Here is a 7,968-nt window from a genome sequence, read left to right on the forward strand (position 1 = left end):
CATCTTGGTAATGGAATTGAGTTCATTGAATATCAACTAATTTCAAATAAATTGCATTGTATCTTCAAACAATTAATATTGTCTGTTGCATGCAAATTAATTGTTAATTCCACAATAATATCAAATGACGTAACAATGAAATTCAACAATGGAATTCCACTCACTTAGTAAGAACGTTTGCTTTATTATAAATTCCGATACTACGCATGATGATTTTACACGATACTGCAATTTCAGTTTTACAATACCAGATTCATGTTATTGTATTTTAATGATTTGAGTACAGATCGTTGTCAAATCAGCGCTCTTAAGATAAACACTAAAATAAGAAGTGTTTACAAATTATATGCATACTATGATACTCCACAAACATTCATAAACAAGTTTACTTTCTATGAGATAAAATCATTATTTTCAACACCCATATATATATATAAGGCTTGGTGTCATTAGGGGGATACTTACACATTCTCTATTTGAACCATGGAGATACTAATAGATGTTTCGTTTTTTGTATTGGAGAGTGTGTTGATACGCTGCATGTTTTATGATGGTAGTAATTTCATAAATGGTAATACAGATTTGCTTTGATACAGATAATCCTTTTGATTTAAGACATTGGCTTGATATTGGAAGACAATGCGGATCAATTAATTTAGTCCTTTTGTACGGGAATGAAACGAAAATTCAAACAAACTCCATCACCATAAAACTTAGACTGCTTTGATGATATATCTAGAGACTATTTGGCCTTGACAATGAATCAATAATTGATCATCTCATCACTATCACTTTGTGGATGAAACTTTAAATTTTAATTGATTTTAAACTCAAATACTTGAGTAATCCTTGTCGTTTCTCTCACATCTTCTTCCCCACGTCGCTACATAAACATTTCAACACTAGTCGCCACATAAACATTTCAACACTAGCGAGGCTTAGACCAAAATCCACGGAGAGAGGTTTCTAATCGCGGAATAGTTTGCGGCAAAAATATTCCGGATCAAGCCTATCTATCGCTATATGAAGTCGGAGACAGCATGAATGTTTAATGTCTTGCACTGCGTCTGGAAACTGTGTGTGTATTGACCAGGTCCGTATTTGCATACTTGCCAACTTGACGGAAAAAAAATCATTTCAATTTTCTCAAACATTTTGTTAAAATGTATCACCACAACTCTTTGCTTTCCGATCCATTAGGGGCAGAACACAATGTTTTAAATTTTATCTTATTTTTTTAAGAATCAATAAAATTCGATGACAATCGTTATTAAATAATTATGAGATTATCATTTTTTAAGATAACAATGCTTGGTAAAACTTAACAGCAGACTTCGGTAAACCGTGGGATTGCCAAATCATTCTGTTACACATTTCATAATCTATTGCCATGGCCATGATCTGGAAAGGGGCCTGCTCTCGTGCTCTCGTGCTCTCGTGATCAATGACCGTACGTTAGACCGACAGGGCGTTTATGTTGATGGTGCCAGTGATGCTTAGGTGTTAAATAAGTCAGAATTGTTTTGTAACTCAAAATGATTTATTATCCTGATGTTACGCCATAAGGAAGATTTGTTTTATCGATTAATGTTCCAAGACAAAAAATGTTTACATATACATTCATTTGTTGGTTGGTTATTATACTTGTCATGAATATATTGTAAATTAATTTTGACATTCAGTAGTCATTGGTTTTTTCGTCCTACAACTTACCAAAGACGGAATTGAAGACAGGAGTTATTAGACAAGCCCTTCACATTACCACGAATTAATATCTTAGTCAATTCTTACACAATTGCATTTAAAGGAATCTCCATTAAATGTGATCTCCGCATTTTTTTTTGATATGGAAATCGCGACATGTAGTATGAAAAAATAAGATGGTTTAATCTTTCTTCTTTGAGAAACGTAAATTGTGTTCTAGCTGAAATTCTAGAAGATTTTTTACGAGTTATTTTAATAAAGATATTTTAAAGATACACATTCATATCATGAAATCCAAATTAAAACTTAATTGATCTGTTCTTGATTTTCAAAATGGTCTAACTTACGTGTAAACTTGCTTGATTTTCAAAATAGTTTAACTCACATGTAAACTTTTGAACGATGCTATTCTGAAATCTTGTATTGTTATGATGATATGGTGCACCTCATTAGCCAAATAAATTGTTCATTTCGATTTTGCACAAGGTATTGTATGTTTGTGATTGTGATAACAATGAAAACGAAATTGACATCAAAACCAAATAAACCTAGTCTGCAGTAAAGATTTAAATGTTTGTTTTCCCCATAAAACCATTTTTTATGCTGAGTTTATTGCTTGGCTCGTCTATCGCCTTCGTCTGTGCCTTATATACCTGTTATGTTTACAATACGTATTTATTTTCGTAAATCAACATTTAAGTATATTTTCATGATCTTATAACGTATTCTTAGTCCAAATTGATATTTTTATTTTGTGATATCACCCTGTCAGACCGTAAAGTATATGTCTCTGTATGTAAATGTTTGAGATGTAGAGCAGCATACACGTCAATACCTCTATTTACTTTTTTTCCATTTGACCTGTTGACAAGTTGCATTCTTCTCTAGATTTTCCCATCACCATGTCCAACAGTCCCGTTATGATTACAAATGAAAACGAAATAAATAATGAAAAAGCGTCTTCACTTCTCTATCCTCATCTTCAGGGTGTAATGATAGCTTTAAACTTTGATGTTCGCCATTTTTTCTCCATTAACTGTTCATCAACTATGTCTAATTTGCTATCAAGATGCTTTATAATGAAGAAGACCTTTATAAATTCATTGACAATATTTATATATGAAATTATTTCCATTTACGCAGTGAAACACCTTCAAGATTTTATCTGATATATCGTGTTAAGTTAACAAGGCATCATTATAGGGGATGTATTTCACACGTTCGTATTTATCCTCTCCTCATTTCATTTGGCGATCGTGCTCATTCATACAACAGTACAAGTCGAATATACTCATTTAATGCTGAACTGCACATGAGAAGAATGGTTGATATTCCAGTCCTTGGGCTGGCTATTGAGACGTACCTGGGATTCTTCTGGTCCGTCAGTTCCCACAATGGATAAGGACTGACCGTCGTCCATCATGAGGGAATTAAGTGGACAAAGCCATAGGGAGGGCGGAGTTGGTATATTTGTCAGCCTCAAAAAGCTTTTTTCACCTCACTGGCACCGTAATGATAAAGGTCAACGCTTGTCTGCTGTCACCCGAACATTATCTGTCCATCTGTGTGTCCAGGGCTGGACACTAAAGAAAGTCCTGTATTGGCTACTGTTGGTGTATGCCCTGACATGTCTCAATTGTCCGGCAAGTGTTAATGCAATACTTAGCATGTACAGCGGACCCAATGGACACATGGACATAACGGTACTGTTACCTGCGTGAGAACTGCCATTGATGGGCAACAACAGGCTCAACCAAATACCCGTGTCGGATATCTGTCACTAATTCACTTAGATGACCATTTATAGTGCAAACCACGATTCCGGTTCATCAGATAGCACTGTCAGTGTGTAATCATGATATTTGATGAAGAATTAATGAGATAGATCAATTTTTAAAGAGGTCTTAAGAGCAAACGATTTCGAGTGGAAACATTTTTATTTTGAACGCAAAGTACTTAAAGGTTCATTTTGGCCACTTAATGGAAATATTTTAACGCATACAAAGAAAACAATTTTTAGTGGGTGCCTCAATTTCGCGTCACATTTATTTCCAAATAATACTTTAAGACATGTTCTTGAATTCTATCAATGTCCTTAAAAGTGTAATATTACCACAACCAACAGGATATTTGAATATATTTTTTAAAGATATTGAACAGTTTATTCACAGGTTCCGTATCATAATAAAGTAAATATCAATGAAACGATAAATGGCGTACTTTCCCAATCTACTCATTAAAAGACATTTTCTGTTATTAGACCTTTAATTATTAAATCTATATTTACAGATAAGTACATTTGCTCCTCCTATTTTGATTTCTTTCAAAGTAATAATTATTTTGCTCAATGAGTTTACTCCAGACCCATCTCTTCTAAAATACGATCCAGTTTAGAATTTGATATATAATATAGAGCTAAGATTCAACAGATTAATCTGAAGCCTAATTGCAGGTATTGTGTTGCTTCTTTTCCTTTAGAATCGTCAGATCTGTGAAGTCAAACATGCCAAGGGCTCTAAAAGATTGTACATGGCTTTTCCTCGTCACAACATTAAACAGTGTAGTTGTAATTTTACGTGTACACTGTACATGATATGATATCATCAAAACTGAAAATAAGTAATAAAATAACTATTGATTAAACACTAAAATTAAATAATAATAATTAATATGAAACATTATGTTGCGTGTTTGGATATTTACTTTATATGTGTTCTACCAAGTTAAATCAATTTTACAGTTTTAAGATTTCTGATTGGTGTTTTAGATATACCTAAACAACAGAAGAAGTTAGGGTCAGAATCTCCTCGGTCAGAGACCCACATTAAGGATATGAGATATCATTAGTGGGGTGACCTTTGTGGTCAGTTCTGTGTTCTATAGGTCAGATAACAATGGTGTGTATTCGGTATCATCTTTGTGACCTGTGTATCGGTTGTCAGTGTAGAGTGTTTTATAGGTTTTAAATGTTTGATGTCCTAAAATAACCTTATAACTTTAACGATCCGTACGACTATATTTTGTAAACAAAATATTTATGTCTGGGTTTACATTACATTGTATAGTTCTAATGCTTAAAAACTTGATCTGTTTTTAACTTATCGTTCAATATATTTTTTCTGACAAAATGTGATATAATAATCTTATGAACAAATCTACAATAGCATCTTTGCACTCCTTATACAATATAACAACAACACCATGGGGAGGAAATTCTGCAAAGGCAATGGGGAGTTTCAGTTTATCCCCACCCCCCTAAAAAACGTAAAGAAAAAGAAAAAAAAGGGTAAAGACAAAGAAAAGGAAAGAAAGGAAACTTATTTTACTCAATAATTTGAAAAGAACAATGTATTTCCTTTTCACAGAAGAACTCTTACACAATTTTGCATATCTGTTCATATTTGATATATTTTGATTTCGAATACATGCCTACATCGTGTACACTTTGTATAAAATATAGGCAGCAGTTTCACTTTTTTCACAACCCATTCATTCACTATTAATAAATTGATATTGTCAAACGAAATCATGATTTCATCAAATGTTATAAATACGAAAACAAATAAACCATGACCAATATCAGCAATACAATGATGGAAGGTTATTACAAGTATTGGTAATGTCAAGTTGTTGGAAACATTGTGTCATATAATGACAGTATGACATGAAACAATATCACGATAAAATCAAATCATAGAATGAATGGTTATGTTAATAATTATCATAGTGCAATTCATCTTATATGAAAACGAAAGCTCGAATAACAACAGAACCAGTCTTACAGATAGGGCGTTCGAATTGTGCCTGCTATTCCCAATCCATGATTCTATACGGCGACCAAATTTGGGATCATATATTTTTTCCTTCTTTCCTGGTGCATTATCGAAGACTGCGACTATCACACTCAAAATGGATGCATAAATCAAGAAAAAAACTTAGTTGATCAGTAAATCGATCCTAAATAAAGAACGTATTCCGTTCACTGGCAGGGACTTTGAAACATAGCAATGCTGTAAAATACTTAGGCAGTATCTTATACTGCAGTATCCCAGAAAGCATGGATATTATGCATGTATGTTCTGTAGTTGCACAAAAAAGCCATTTTTTTAAAAGATGATAGTCATTCTTGCAGACAGGGAAGAAAGTTGTCTTTTCTGTAGGCACCATGACAATCAGGCATGTCCTGTAACAAAAGAACCACAAGTATCCTGAAATTATTGTTTAGATAAAAGAGTTTGTTCTATGATTTCAACCCGTCACTATGAGTGGTTATACGAAGATCGCCATTTAAACTGTGTTCAAATAGACTAAACACATATTAAGGTGCAGATTGGAAACATATTTTGCTGGAAGATTTGCACGGATTTGAAACAAAGCTAACGATGTTCTCTTTGAAATGATTCCACATAGTGCTTACAGTTAATCTTTGTGGAATTATCGTTTTAATAGTCACAGAATTACCGAACCTATCTCATTGCCTCCTTAGATTTCTTTATGTGAATTACCTTCTGTAAAGTTTTGCTAATATTTAAGATGCCACTATTGATGTTTTGAAATAATATCGACCGCGATTTAAGTTGTTGTTTTTTGTCACAAAGAATAGTACTAACCGTTACGATGTACAAATCTGAACGACGAAGATGAGTTGAGTTTGTTGACTCTAATTTAGTTAACAGACGAATCAGTAAATGAGTAAACTGCACTCCAACCCATGCTTCTCCAAGGCTTGCTATCAAACACACTATTACTCTTTATCTATAGTGATTATGATCGAGAATATTCATCAGCGATATTCAGAAAATAAAAAGCAGACGATGCAATTCATATCTGTATATGCATGCATGTCATTATCTTTGATTAAATAATCACATTATCAATGACAACATATATTTGTATTGATAGTGGTACGATCTATCGTGCATTTTACTCCTGTTGGAAGTTTTGTCAAGTTTTACGTGTTCTTGTATTGATAATGATTCTGTATCGTATAATTGTTGACATTGTAGAAATCAAAGGTGAGTGGCCTCTGCTGGGTGGTACAGCACTGCTCTGACCGAAGGTGATCGTATTGTACGAAGCTTGCTTTTATACAGAGGTCATAGGTCGTGGGAAAATCTTTGATGACCTTCCAATACAGTATATCCTTTATAAAAAATACCCAGACTTTCCCCAGTCAGGTGAGACAGGTATCCTTTATTATATCCTTATAAGCTTAATTATTTCAACAGGTAAGGGAGGAGGTGTGTTAAGTGTTAAGAAATTGGATATCGTTGGCCACGCAAAGGACACCTTCTGCGGCACGTCTAAAAGAGATTTAGTTTCAGTATTAAAGATTATCATCCATGTTGTGTCTTTTGAAGGAAGGAATATATACGGTTGACTGGTTTGTATACAAACATTAAAATCCGTGTTTTTGACAATAAAGCGGTGTCGGGAATACGATAAACTACAATCAGGTGAAAATTCTGACTGTATCTGTCAAGATTTAGTTAACAATACAAAGACATAGACAAGGTCAAACACACACATGTCTGTACTGTAAAGGAGGGTGTTTCATTAAAAATGATGTAAAAAAATATAACGTATACACCATTACCACAATTGAAAAGTTTAAGCTTCTTATTTTACTTCAAGATGAAAATATCAAAAATAATTAATTGCATCCCGAAAAAACAAAACGTGTCATTATGCCTTATATGGAATGAAGTACTGATTACGAATGCACCAAAAGCAAAATAAATTATTTATTGTGTATTTTCGTGTTAATTAAACATATAAATACACGATTAAACATCTGTTGTTGTTGTTCAAATGACGGGTTTAATTTATGCCATGTCGGCGATTGCATCTTTAATAGAAATAAGCTAGTAGAGTCATACACATTCAGGTGTCAAAATGCTGTCTACGTTCCATCAAGGCCCAGCTTCATCAACAACAGTCCTTAACTGTAAGAAATTCCCTGACGTAAAACAATCCATTTGGAAGCATTAATTACAGAATGCTTCACTATGGAGAATTAGAACGTTGATGAAAATGCAGCCAGATGGTAAGCTTTTTATCTTTTGGTAACGTTTCTTTTTACATAGTTTGATGGGAGTGAACTTGGTTTTCTTAACACTCCCATCAGCACTATCATCGAAATTAAGACCCTGTCCGAATGTCGATCTCAATGTATCGTAACGATCGGATTGGAGACCCCGAATCAAGACATATAAGCAACGAATATTGACAATATTAATTTAAAAAAACATATGCATATTTCTT

This window comes from Argopecten irradians, chromosome 6 (assembly GCF_041381155.1).
Source record: "Argopecten irradians isolate NY chromosome 6, Ai_NY, whole genome shotgun sequence".
Lineage (NCBI taxonomy): Eukaryota > Metazoa > Mollusca > Bivalvia > Pectinida > Pectinidae > Argopecten > Argopecten irradians.